The sequence below is a fragment of the Bos indicus x Bos taurus genome, chromosome 3, assembly GCF_003369695.1.
Source record: "Bos indicus x Bos taurus breed Angus x Brahman F1 hybrid chromosome 3, Bos_hybrid_MaternalHap_v2.0, whole genome shotgun sequence".
Taxonomy (NCBI): domain Eukaryota; kingdom Metazoa; phylum Chordata; class Mammalia; order Artiodactyla; family Bovidae; genus Bos; species Bos indicus x Bos taurus.
The window spans coordinates 113,628,378-113,643,207 of NC_040078.1; positions in this window are offsets into that span (position 1 = coordinate 113,628,378).

The window sequence follows — 14,830 nt, forward strand, 5'->3', positions numbered from 1 at the left end:
TTTGGTAAATAGTGCAAAGTGTGAAGGCGATGCCGAACCACAGATGCCAAGGGGAGGACAAGGCTGCAGGGGAACAGAGCTGGGGCCTGGTGGTGGGCCTCCACCTTTGGCAGACGGGGGCGGGGAAGAGCAGAACACCTTCTCTCAGACCTGCTGCACACCCACCCCACCCCTCCCCACACACCAGTTTCTCCTCCCTGTCTCATCCAGCTGTTGGCTCATGACCACCGCATGTGTGTATTTCATTGTTAAGGGGTCTTTACAAAACGATAAACATTGCTGACAATCAGAGAAGGTCTTCACCAGTGGAAAGCATTTCATGTTCACAGATTGGAGGACAATATATTTAAGATGGTGACACTTGCCAATTTATCTATAGATTCAACACAACCCCCACTATAATCCCAGCTGGCTTCCCGCCCCCACCCCCAGAGACTGACAAGGTGATCCTAAAATTCCTCTGGAAATATAAGGGGCATAGAATAGCCAACACCGTTATGATTTAAAAACGAACAAAGTTGGAAGACTCGGATTTTGCAATTTCAAGACTTCTTGCAGAATTACAGTAAACAAGACAGGGCGATCCTGGCATCAGGACAGGTAACAGGTTGATGGAATCGAATCGAGGGTCTGGAAACAGACCTCACATTCACTGTCAATTGATTTTCAACAAGAGTGCCAAGACAATTCAGTGGGGAAGGAGTAGTCCTTGCAACAAATGATGCTGGGAAGACTGCATAGCCACTTACAAAAGAATGAAGTTGGGCCCCTTCCTCATACCATACACAAAAATTAACTCAAAATGGACCATATATGTAAATATAAAAGGTAAAACTATACAAATTTTAGAGTGAAACATAAATATAAATCTTCATGATCTTGGCTTGAGCAAAGTCTTCTGAGAAATAACACCCAAAAGCAAAAGTGATGAAAGAAAAAATAGATAAACTGGACATTATCAAAGCTAAAAAGTTTTGTGCTGAAAATAGTACCATCAAGAAAGTGAAAAGACAACCCAATGAATGAGAGAAAATATTTGCAAATCTAGTCCTTGAGAAGGGACTTGTGTCTAGAATATATAAAGAACTCTTAGAACTCATTAATACAATGACAAATAAGCCAATTTAAAAATGGGTGAAGGAAAGATATACAAATGGAAAGTAATCACATGAAAACATATTCAAGATCATTACCATTAGGGAAATGCAAATCAAAACCGCAAGACATTACTCCACACTCACAAGGATGGCTGAAATCAAAAACACAGATAATAACAAATATTGACAAGAGTATGGAAAAATTGGAACTCCGATATATTGCTGGTATAAATACAAAATGGTACAGTGTTTTTGAAAAAGAGATTGCCATTTCCTTGAAATGTTAAATCTGGAGCTACCTATGACCTGGCAATTATGCTCTTAATTATATATGCCAAGAAGAAATGAAAACATATGTCCACACAAAAGCTTGTATGTAAATATTCAGAGAAACATCATTCAGATAGCCAAAAAGTGGAAAAAACTCAAGTGTTCATCAGTCGATGATGAGTAAACAAAATGTGCTCTATCCATACAACAGAGTATTATTCAGCCATGAAAAGGAGTGAAGTGCTTACATCTGCTACAGAAAGGATGATCCTTGAAAGCATTACACTAAGTGCAAGAAGCCAGATGCAAAGGCCCATGAATGATATGGTTCTACTTATTTGAAATATCCAGAGCAGGCAAATCTAATGAGACAGAAAATTAGATGGGTGGTTGTCACGGATGAGGGGAATGTGGGGTGATTGCCAGTGTGTACAGGATTTCTTTTTGGGGGGTGATGAAAATGTCCTAACCTTGGCTGTGATGGCCATCGCACAACTTGGTGAATGTGTGAGCTTAAAATTTGTAAAACTTAAATGGGCTCATTTAGCGGTATGTGATTTATACCTCAATAAAGATGTTTAAAGAAAGCTGAGCGCCGAAGAATTGATGCTTTTGAACTGTGGTGTTGGAGAAGACTCTTGAGAGTCCCTTGGACTGCAAGGAGATCCAACCAGTCCATTGTGAAGGAGATCAGCCCTGGGTGTTCTTTGGAGGGAATGATGCTAAAGCTGAAACTCCAGTACTTTGGCCACCTTTCGTGAAGAGTTGACTCATTGGAAAAGACTGTGATGCTGGGAGGGATTGGAGGCAGGAGGAGAAGGGGACGACAGAGGATGAGATTGCTGGATGGCATTACCAACTCGATGGACGTGAGTCTGAGTGAACTCTGGGAGTTGGTGATGGACAGGGAGGCCTGGCGTGCTGCGATTCATGGGGTCACAAAGAGTCGGACACGACTGAGTGAACTGAACTGAAAGATGTTTAAAAAAGATTTTTAAAAGTATCAACTTAAGTTTTCATTTGTTCAAATATGCACCCTTCATAATACCATATGTAAAATATACACAGCAATGTCTATCTTCTGTAGTTAAATGCTATAGATTTATGGGTACAAGACTTTATCAGATGTCAGTTAACTTGTATGTAGTATTTAGTAAGCCAATGCATATAATTCAACCTTATTACAATAACTCACCTAGCTTAAGGAAAGTAAACAAGTAAATACGGTTTCAGTGGCTCAGATAGCTTAAAAAGTCACGACTGGATACAGTGCCTTAAGGAATTTCCTCAGGACTCTCCCAGACTCTTCATCACTCAGACAGGCATCCTCTGGGGGTACGGGGAGCAAGGCTGCTGAAGCCTCCAGATTTGTAATTCCGGTAGATAGAGTCATTCTTTCCCCAAAAGTAACAGGCAAAACCATCATCTCTCCTATAAACAAACAAAACAAAAATATGGCATAATGAAGAGAGACCCATTCAAAGCAGCAGCACAATGTAAAATGTGTAAGCAAATAAAATAGTGAGTGCATGAAACGTGTGGGACCAAGGTGGGGACCCCAAACTACAGAAGGGGCAGAGAGGCTGGGAGAAACCTGACCAAACGTACACTCTCTGCTTCTTGGATAGGAAGGCTCAGTGTTGCTCAGGTGTCCTTTTTTCTCAAGTTAATCTGCAATGCAGGGACTTCCCTGGTGTCCACTGTAAGGACTCCGTGCTTCCACTGCAGCGGGGAAGGGTTTGATCCCTTGTCAGGGAACTAAGATCCTGCACAGCAAGTGATGCAGCCAAAAAAAAAAAATCTGCAATGCAATTTACTTCTAATTTTCCCAAAAGGGAAATTTGTGGAAATCTGACAGTTTTATTTGGCGAGATTATTTCCACGTTTGCCCTAATGAAAAAAATGTAAGAGAATAATAGCTAAGAGCATATTTTTTAAAAAGCTCATTAGAGAAGGATTTATTCTCCCAGAACAAAGATGTAAGTGAATGAAATGAAATACAACCATGGAGTGACGGGAAGAATATACTGATGAATATTTTTATAGACTTACCATGGAATAGAACAGACCTTCACATGCATAAAAAGAATCTTTTAGAAAGACAAAGGAAAAGAAAGAGACTGTACTCTGTGAAAATGAAAATTGTCTGCATGACCAAATGAAATCACTACGAATAAAATCAAAAGAGAAATGAGACACTGGGGAAATGGACCACAGGAGTGATCCATGCTATGCTTGGAGTGAACCAAGCACAGCCTCAGGCTATGCTTGGTTTTATTCTTTTTTAAGATTCTTTTTTAATGTGGACCACTTTTTAGAAGTCTTTTTTGATTTGTGATGGTATTGTTTCTGTATTATGTTTTGGCCTTTTGACTGCTTGATTTTAAGCCCCGGTTCTACTAATTCCTGCTAGTTTGCTTGTCTCAAAATACCTATTTGCATTTAAAGTTGATGTGCAGATGAAATGAGATAATATTGAAGAACTAAAGAGCCTATTGATGAAAGTGAAAGAGGAAAGTGAAAAAGTTGGCTTAAAGCTCAACATTCAGAAAACTAAGATCATGGCCTCCTCCCATCACTTTATGGCAAATAGATGGGGAAACAGTAGCTGACTTTATTTTTCTGGGCTCCCATATCACTGCAGATGGTGATTGCAGTCATGAAAGTAAAAGATGCTTACTCCTTGGAAGGAAAGTTATGACCAACCTAGACAGCATATTAAAAAGCAGAGACAGTCCTGCTTTTTAGATGGACAAAGGTCTGTCTAGTCAAGGCTATGGTTTTTCCAGTAGTCATGTATGGATGTGAGAGTTGGACTCTAAAGAAAGCTGAGCGCCGAAGGATTGATGCTTTTGAACTGTGGTGCTGGAGAAGACTCTTGAGCGTCCCTTGGACTGCAAGGAGATCCAACCAGTCCATCCTAAAGGAGATCAGTCTTGAATATTCATGGGAAGGACCGATGTTGAAGCTGAAACTCCAATACTTTTGTCACCTGATACAAAAAGCTGACTCATTTGAAAAGACCCTGATGCTGGGAAAGATTGAGGGCAGAAGAAGAAGGGGATGATGGAGGATGAGATGGTTGGATGGCATCACTGACTCAATGGATATGGGTTTGGGTGGACTCTGGGAGTTGGTGATGGACAGGGAGGCCTGGCGTGCTGCTGTTCATGGGGTTGCAGAGTCGGACACGACTGAGTGACTGAACTGAACTGAACTGATGTCTGTTCTTGCTATTTTTTCCCAAATGTACACACAATGTCCTTTTAAACAAAAAATAAGAGAAGTAATCCAACAATGGGGAAAGAATAGAGGCAGAAGTACCAAAATTGGACCATGAGAAGATGCAAAGATGACTCACCAAGATGCAAACATTCCACCTCTCAGTTTATATAGGAGAGAAACTTGGCCCCCACTCTTGGTAACATGCCTGCCCTGCTACAGCCTAACCTCTCAGACTAACCTGGATACTTGTTTTTGAAAATATACAAACGTATTTTTTAAAAATCTGGAGGGACGAGTAGAGACCTCCCCTTGGCAGTGACCCCAGAGGGCCGGGTTGGCGGCTTGAAGCTCCCTCTGTCCCTTCTGCCTCACCAGGGCTTTCTGTACCGGGCCTTGAGCTTCACCCTGGCCACAGGCCTGGAGGCCGACAAGGTGGAGGTGCTGCTGCTGGAGCTGCTGTACAAGACGGACTACAGCAACGACTTCGACCGGGAGGTGAGGGTGCCCCGGGGTCCCCTCCGGGCCTTGGGAGTGAAAGGTTGTTGTTGAATCACGCGAATACACCGGGATTCTTGGCCCCCGGAGGAGAAGAATTCAATCCGGGGCCAGAGACGAGGCTTGATCGCTCAGAGCTTTTGTGTAATAAAGTTTTATTAAAGTATAAAGGAGATAGAAAAAGCTTCTGACATAGGCATCAGAAGGGGGCAGAAAGAGTACCTGCTTGCTAGTGTTAACAATGAAGTTATATAATCCAAAGAATATCTGGAGGTTGTAAAGACCTCATCAGACCTACTCCCATAATTTACATTTTAAGATAACACTGTCCTCAGGCAAGATACATCCTTGTGAAGACCAGGTCTACTCCCATGATTAACATTTTAAGATAACAGAAGGTTGAATCCAAAGACTGTCCTTAGGCAGGATACATTATTGTTATATAATCCTAAGGAATGTGGAGAAAGAAAAAAAGTTTGTCCTTTCTTCTTCCTTGAGAATTCCAGACCCCTCTCTCCTTGGGGACCCCTAGACTCCCTATCAACCTGCCTAGGAAATGACTCTCATTTCCCCCTTTTCTTTTAGGAGAATTATGTTGCCTAGGGAAAAGGGGCATCGTTCTCGTTCCATAACTACTTCCGAGCTGACAAGGGGCGTTTTCCCTAAATTGGTGAGGCAACATATTCTCCTAATCCTCATATTGAGGATATCTGGGGGAAGCTACAGCAGTAGCAGGAGTTTGAGCAACCATTTGTAACTTAAAAGCTTTCATGCGGCTAGAAACAAATCCAGTTATACAGTTACAGATGCAGGAAACATAGTCATTAAAACAAGTTAAAATCGAAATTAAAAGTCACATTATGTCCATAGTTAAAGTGCAACGTGTTACACCAGTCCATTTTAGGGTTGGTAGATGTCATCAGATGAAGAAGAGGCATCGCATGTGATTGTTGTCGAAGATATTCATAGACTTGGATAAAGTCTTTTCCTTGAAGTGGAGATGTCTACCTCTGGAAGCCTTCCACTGATGAAGAGGGGAGTGCGCCACAGACCCAGCAGTTAGACCGATTGTGGAATGCAGCATAGGAGTGAGCCCAGGACAGGAAGACATTGTCTTGAGGATCCAACGGCAGACTCAGGATATTTGGAGTCAGCAGAAGTAAGCTCACATTGGTTATCAGGCCCATCCACTGCCCTTTGCTTAACTCTAGAGCTTGGGTCAGAGCCGCAAGCTCCACTAACTGAGCACTGGTTTCCTGGGGGAGAGATTTTGCTTCCAAAACCTGTTCAGCAGTCACCACGGCGTAACCTGCTTTACGCTTTCCATCCTGAACAAAAGAACTGCCATCTGTAAATATTTCCATGTCAGGATTGTCTAATGGGGTATCCTTTAGATCCTCCCGAGCTGCATAGTTTAAAGTTAGGAATTGAGAACAATTGTGATCAGGTGTTTCATTTTCCTTCTCAGGAAGGAAAGTGGCAGGATTTAAATTTCCACAAACTTTAAGCTTAGTTATTGGTCCTTCTAACAACAATGACTGATACTTAAGAAGCCTACTGTCTGTCATCCAAATATTAACCTTAGAATTTAAGATTCCACTCACATCGTGAGAAGTCAGTACAGTAAGGTTTCGTCCGTTAATTATTTTTAAAGCTTCAGGTGCTAATAAAGCCGCTGCCCCAATTATTTTTAGGCAGTGGGGCCACCCACTGCAAACTACATCTAATTCTCTGCTTAGATAAGCAATAGGTTGCTGGTGAGGCCCTCGGGGTTGTGTCAAAACTCCCAATGCCACACCTTTTCTTTCAGTGACAAACAAATTCCGACCCTGTGGGTAAGCTCAGAGCTGGAGCTTGCAGGAGAGCAGTCTGAAGAACCTTAAAAGCCTTTTGAGTTTCTGGAGACCAAACCAGTTTGTCAGTTTGGGCCTGCTGAGTTTCAGCTATAAGTTTATATAAAGGCTGGGCAAGTTCCCCGTAACCCAGAATCCAAATGCGACAGTAACCTGTGATTCCCCAAAATCCTCTCAATCGTCTTAAAGTCATAGGTAGGGGATGATTTAGTATAGGTTTAATTCTCTCAGGGCCTATGGCCCTAGTCCCTTCTGATATGATTAGGCCCAGATATCTAACATGGTTGACAAAGCTGAGCCTTTTCTCTTGATGCCTTGTAACCACAGCCTGCCAGAAAGTTTAAGATCTTCTGAGGTTCGCGAACAAGCTCCCTCTGTCTCAGCACAGAGCAAAATATCATCTACATATTGTAACACCACTGCTTCAGAACTATTAAAGTTTTGTAGATCCCGAGACAAACTTTGTCCGAATAAGTGAGGACTGTCACGAAATCCCTGGGGCAAAACTGTCCAGGTTAACTGAGAAGCTGGCTGCGTAGGGTCTTCAAAGGCAAATAGGAATTGACTTTCTTCCGCCAAAGGCACTGAATAGAAGGCATCCTTTAAATCAATTACTGAGAAATATTTGGCCCGTTCAGGAATTTCAGACAATAGAGTATAAGGATTAGGCACCACGGGGTGTAAAGGAATTACAGCCTCACTTATTATTCTTAAATCTTGAACTAGTCTCCATTTACCATTCGATTTCTTTATACCCAAAATAGGAGTGTTGCAAGGACTGTTACAGGGAATTAATAGTCTCTGCTCCTTGAAATTTTCGATGATGGGTTTTAACCCTTCCTTAACTAGGTTTCAGTGGATACTGCTTCTTATGTGGAAATACATGTGGGTCTTTGAGCTTAACAACTACAGGAATAGCATTTTGTGCTCGACCCACAGATTTTCCATCAGCCCGTACTCTAGGATTTACATTTTGTTCAACTAAAGGGAGAGAAAGGAAGGGCTCCATATTCATGAAAACAGAGGCATGGACCTTGCTCAGTATATCCCTTCCCAAAAGGGGTGAGGGAGGTTCTGGCACGATCAGAAACTCGTGTAAAAACAGCACAGAATCCCAGTTGCAAGATAAAGAATAACTGAAATAATACCTTTTGGCTCGTCCAGACAGACCCATTAGGGAAGCGGATTGGGAAGAAAGTGGGCCAGGGGCTTCAGTAAGCACAGAATAAGTTGCCCCAGTATCTAAAAGGAAATCGATGGATTGGCCCCCCACAACTATTAATACCCGGGGTTCCTCAGGTGTAATTAGGATGGGAGCTTGTGTGGGGACCCCCGGGCACCTTCAGTCCTGATTGTCTTGAGAGTCTGACCCCGGAGACCTACGCCTCTGGGGGCATTCTCTCTTCCAGTGTGGTCCTTTGCAGACCGGACATGCAGCTAGGGGCGGCTTAGATGCCTGAGGGCAATCCCGCTTGAGATGTCCCTCCTTTCCACAGTAATAGCAAGCCCATCCCTTTTCACCTGGGCCCCTCTGGGCATTTTTCTCAGGCTGTTTAAGAACGTTTTTCATAGCCAAGGCGAAGGCTTCCGCCTTTTCCTTTGTCTTTTTTTGCCTTTCTTTCTTTTCCTCATATTCCCTACCATAATAGACTGTCTGAGCCAGTTGTAACAGAGTATCTAAAGACTGATTTGGTCCATACGCCTGTTTTAATAGCTTACGGCGGATATCTGGAGCCGACTGAGTGAGAAATCTATCCTTTAAGATCACTTTTCCCTCTTCACTTTCGGGATCAATCTCAGTGAATCTGCGAAGGCCTTCTCTCAGTCTATCTAGGAATTTACCAGGAGCTTCCTTCTCCTGTTCTATGTCTGCCAATTTGCTATAGTTTAAAGGCTTAGAACGCGCCTGCCTAAGTCCCTCAAGAATACATCTAACAAAATGACTCTGATCCCATCTTCCTTTAGCTGTGTTGTAGTCCCAGTCTGGTTCTACAGTTGGGACCGCCTGATTCCCAGTGGGGAGGGCCGCTATCTTGTTCTCCCTCTTCCCTACTGATTCATTACCAAGCCACTCATCTCCATAAGCAACCGCTTTTCCCAAAACTCGAGTCTTTGACTCGGGAGTCAGCATTTGTCCCAAGATATACATCACATCCTTCCAAGTGAGGTCATAAAGCAAAGTAACACCTTTAAAAGCTCTAATATATTTTTCTGGGTCCTGTAAATAGTCTCCCAGATCCTCCTTGATTCTTTGTATTTCTTGATAAGAAAAAGGCTTATTAACTCTCACAGACTGATTATTTCTCCCAGTGGGTTTTTCATAAAGAGGCAACAGCTTGTGTGGCTGTTCCTCAGTCTCTCTGGCTGCTCTGTGCATATGATCCCAGGGATAGATTGGAGAAACCTGTTTTTCCTCTTCTCTTTGTCTCCTGTCCTCCATCTCATCTCGTACTTCGATGGTCTGAGTTTCTACTGAAACCAGAGTAGTCTGAGGTCGTACTGAGACAGGAGTTGTTTGGACCTCCACGTGGGCAGTTTGAATCCCAGTTTGGAGTCCCCAGTATGGGGGCAAAGTAAGAGGACAGGAGGGAGCTGAAGGTTTCACGCCCAAATCTATACCCTTAGGACATAAGTCTGGCATATTTCGCAGAGAGAAAAAGGGCAACATATATGCTACTTCTCCCCATTTCCCTTGTTCCTTACAGAACCTGTCTAATTGTAGAACAGTATTATACTTAAGAGACCCTCCAACTGGCCACCGTTCGCCGTCCTCCAATGGATACCGTGGCCATGCAGTATCACATAGGAAGACCAGGTGTGTCTTCTTTAAGCCCTGGGGATCAAATCTATCCCAGTTTTTCAGGATACAGTTCAAAGGAGTGAGGCTGGAATCGTTAGCTCCCATCTGTAAGAGAGAAAAAAAGCGACCAGAGCCATTTTTTCTACTGGAGGCGTCCCTCCCTGCTCTAGATGGGGGTGTAGACAGACGTTACACCAAAAGCTTTTCCTTCCTGGTCGGACTTAGTCTGTCCCTTACTGACGCAGGCGCCGTACTCGTCCCTCCCGGTTCTACCACTGAGATGGGGTGGGGACGTACCAGGGGTAGACTTGATAGCATCCCTACTTGACGTCCAGCTCTTCACCCTTAACCTTGCTTGCCTCTGATGTCACCCGGGGTGAATCAGAGTAAGCTTCCGGAATGCCTCTCAAGCTAAGACCGCTGTGGGAAACATTTGTCACCTGAGTGCCTGTGCACAACCCTGAGTATTTCCTGACTACAATAAGACTGACACTAACATAAAACTGAGATGTTCTTTCCAAGCATCACCACATCAGTATAACAGCCTCCTCTGATCTACTAAGAGCCAGCGTTACCAAAGAAAAAAAACCCATTGTAGTCCCAATCTGAGTAACCTTTAACCTCAGAGATGTTCTGGGAGCTAGAGCTCCATCTAGCTTCCGAAGTTTCGATTCCTAGCAAGGCTAGGCGCTTTCTTGACTACCAATCTAAGTTTGGGACCTAAGCGGCAGTACACAATAACAGTATAGATCACAAGTCCCTTGAAAGTCTATGATCCGATAGATTAGGTTAGTACTTCTAATTCCCAAGGAGTTATGAAATGGTCAAAGAGACCAAAAAGTTTGACCGAGAAAGGAGAGTTCAGTCCACACGCTTTGCCCATTTCTGGTCGGCTCCTGAAGGAGACATTGGGTGCCTCTTGGCATTGGCAGGTCGGTATAACGCCTGACAGGTTTCTGCCATAAGCCGTATGAGATCACCGTGGAACCTCAGAGCAGGGCTCCTTACTTGCTTCACGCAGGGCATGTCATTCATTCACACAAGCACACCGTAGAGTTAGTAAAGCACGGCAGAAAACGTGTTCACCAAGAGAACAAAGAACTAAAGCTCCAAGCATCCTTACCTTGTCCTGAAGGATCCCGGACGAGCTCCCAAGATGAAAGGTTGTTGTTGAATCACGCGAATACACCGGGATTCTTGGCCCCCGGAGGAGAAGAATTCAATCCGGGGCCAGAGACGAGGCTTGATCGCTCAGAGCTTTTGTGTAATAAAGTTTTATTAAAGTATAAAGGAGATAGAAAAAGCTTCTGACATAGGCATCAGAAGGGGGCAGAAAGAGTACCCGCTTGCTAGTGTTAACAGTGAAGTTATATAATCCAGAGAATATCTGGAGGTTGTAAAGACCTCATCAGACCTACTCCCATAATTTACATTTTAAGATAACACTGTCCTCAGGCAAGATACATCCTTGTAAAGACCAGGTCTACTCCCATAATTAACATTTTAAGATAACAGAAGGTTGAATCCAAAGACTGTCCTTAGGCAGGATACATTATTGTTATATAATCCTAAGGACTGTGGAGAAAGAAAAAAAGTTTGTCCTTTCTTCCTCCTTGAGAATTCCAGACCCCTCTCTGCTTGGGGACCCCTAGACTCCCTATCAACCTGCCTAGGAAATGACTCTCTCAGGAGAATGTGCTGTGTGCGCACCTGTGCGTTTATCTGTGTGAGGGCGGGGTGCTCCCCAGCATCCCCACCCTCAACCTGCCTGCTGGGTCTCCCCGCAGGGCGTCATCCTGTGCTTTGGCCTGTGTGCCCGGGGCCAGGCGAAGACGGTGCTGGGCATGCTCCATGACTTTGAAGAGAGGATCCAGGAGTCGGAGCAGTTCTGGCAGATCGGTGCCTGGCAGGTGAGGTGCCCTTGCTCCATCTTCAGCTCTCTGGAAGCCTCTTAGAATGGTGCTCTCAGCCCCCCAACCAAGGCTTTTCAGTTCAGTTCAGTTCAGTCGCCCAGTCACGTCCAATTCTTTGTGACCCCATGGACTGCAACAGCCACGCCTCCCTGTGCATCACCAACTCCTGGAGTTTACCTGATCATGACCATTGAGTTGGTGATGCCATCCAACCATCTCATCCTCTGTCATCCCCTTCTCCTCCTGCCCTCAATCTTTCCCAGGATCAGGGTCTTTTCAAATGGGTCAGTTCTTCACATCAGGTGGCCAAAGTATTGGAGTTTCAGCTTCAGCATTAGTCCTTCCAATGAACACTAAGGACTGATCTCATTTAGGATGGACTGGTTGGATCTCCTTGCAGTCCAGGTACTCTCAAGGGTCTTCTCCAACACCACAGTTCAAAAGCATCAATTCTTTGGCTTTTAGCTTTCTTTATAGTTCAACTCTCACATCCATACATGACTACTGGAGAAACAATAGCCTTGACTAAACGGACCTTTGTTGACAAAGTAATGTGTCTGCTTTTTAATATGCTGTCTAGGTTGGTCATAACTTTCCTTCCAAGGAGTAAGAGTCTTTTAATTTCATGGCTGCAATCACCATCTGCAGTGATTTTGGAGTCCCCCAAAATAATCTGCCTTCAATTCAGGAGACTCATGTTCGATCCCTGGATTAAGAAGTTCCCCTGGAGAAGGAATGGCTACTCACTCTAGTATTCTTGCCTGGAGAATCCCATGGACAGAGGTACAGTCCATGGAGTCTCAGAGTCGGACATGACTTTCATTATCCTCACTGCCTCTATCAAAAGTTCACAATCCTTTAGTGTTTTATCAGCAACTTTCCTGGAGGCAGGGCTTCAGGGAAGAAAGTGACTGCCTACCCCCAAAGGGGATGAAAGGCCTTAATGAAGGAGCCACAAAGAGGAGAGGCCAGCACGGCCGGGGCCCCCATGGGTGCTGTTGCCTCTCCTGCTCCTGGGGGAGCAGACACCCCAACCTCCTTCCCTGCCCTCCATTCCAGTACCTTCCTGTGGCCCAACCTCAGCAGAGGCCAGAGACCAGTGACCTGGTTACTGCAGGGGATGGGGCGAGGGAGATCTGGGGAGAGGGGATCTGGGGGAGTTGCAGCCAGGCCCCAAACCCCAGGCTCCTGGAGGTGGTAGGTCCCGGCAGGGCTGCTGAGGGCACCCAGTGCTGGCCAATGGCTGAGGGGGCACTGGGGCTGCACCTGCGCCCATGGGGCTTCTCAGTAAACGTGCCCAAGGTGTCACACGGGCCAGTAGGGTTTGAGTCCCAGGCAGCCCCCTGGGGCTCATCAGCCCGCCCTTCTTTGGCTTCCTGAGGCCTTTGGGGGGCTGCCCCCCAGCTTACTGATGGAGTGCCAGCCCCCAGCCCCACCCCTCGTGTGGCCCCCCGGGGCCGCCTGCCGCCTCTCCTGCCATCCTGTCCTGTGTCCTCCAGGCCTGCGTGGCTACCATGTTTCAGTGTGTGCACTTCTGGGGCTGGAAGGCCCTGGAGAGCTCCACGGACCACAGTGATGTCGCTGCCCCCAAGGAGATGACCGGTTTCCAGATGACCCTGTGCTCCATCCTGGTGAGGAAGCTGAGACAGGGCCCAGCCCCAGGGGCTTGGGGCTTCATCCTGTGATCCTGCTAGACATGAGGTGTCGAGACCAGCTCTGTCCGACAGAAAGAGAATGCAAACCAAACACCCATCTTTAAGATTTATGTTGAAAAACATGAAAAGAGGTTAAACCAAATTTAATAATAGATTTTATTTAACCCAGTAGTTCCAAATCATTGCCATTTCAACAGGCAATCAATAGACAATTATTAATGTAATAGTTTAGCTGTTTGGGATAACGTCTTCAGTATCCAGGAGGCACTTTACACTTAATTCAGACTAGCCTCGTTGATTGGATGGAATCATCAAATCCATGGACTTGAGTTTGAGTAAACTCCGGAGATAGTGAAGGGCAGGGAAGCCTGGCATGCTGCAGTCCATGGGGTCCCAGGGAGTTGGACACAACTGAGCGGCTGAACAACAGCAAGCCACGCTTCAGGTGCTCAAGGCCCACGTGTGGCCAGTGGCTACCCTATCGGACAGTGCATACTGTGGGCGAGTGTGATCTCTCTGGGCCAGAGAAGAGTAACGGAAACCTGAAGGTCCTTAAGTTGCCTACCTGCTACTCTCCTGGGTGACTTTGAGATGAGCACTTGTCCTCTCTGGGCAGACCCTCTAGTATCAGATGGATAGGCATCTGTGAGCAGATGACTGCCATCTGTGAGTAGCCAGTCTGCAGGATCTCTTTTTGCAGACTCAGAAAAAGCCTGCTGTTCTCTACAACTTCTTGCTAGAAACAATGACCTATGTTAAAAGCAACTTGTCACGGATCAGAATTGCTGCATGTAACTTGGCAGGTGAGCAGGCAGGTCTCCTGATGCAGGAGGGACCTTGAAGACCATCTGGTCAGACCCAGGTCTGGAGTGGGGACAGGTGTTGGGAGTCATGCTTGGGCAGAAGTCCCCCGTGTGTCCCATGGTGCTTCATACCTGCCCGATGCTGAACTAGACGTCTGGAACTAAACCCTTAACAGAAACTCTCATCAGGTGAAACCAAATCTCTCAGTTCAGTTCAGTTCAGTCGCTCAGTCATGTCCGACTCTTTGTGACCCCATGAATCGCAGCACGCCAGGCCTCCCTGTCCTTCACCAACTCCCGGAGTTCACTCAGACTCACGTCTATCGAGTCAGTGATGCCAACCAGCCATCTCATCCTCTGTCGTCCCCTTCTCCTCTTGCCCCCAATCCCTCCCAGCATCAGAGTCTTTTCCAATGAGTCAACTCTTCGCATGAGGTGGCCAAAGTACTGGAGTTTCAGCTTTAGCATCATTCCTTCCAAAGAAATCCCAGGGCTGATCTCCTTCAGAATGGACTGGTTGGATCTCCTTGCAGTCCAAATCTCTCGCCGACCTAATATTCATGTGATGGGCATTTCTGACTGTCATTTTAGGAATGATTATGAAGCAGATGTCTTTGCATTACTTGAAAAAGCTGGATTTTCCAGCATTACGGAATTGTAAATAGTGGAGCTTCAAGTGTGAGTCAAAAATGAGTCCACCCTGTTAATTTGGGAGCTTG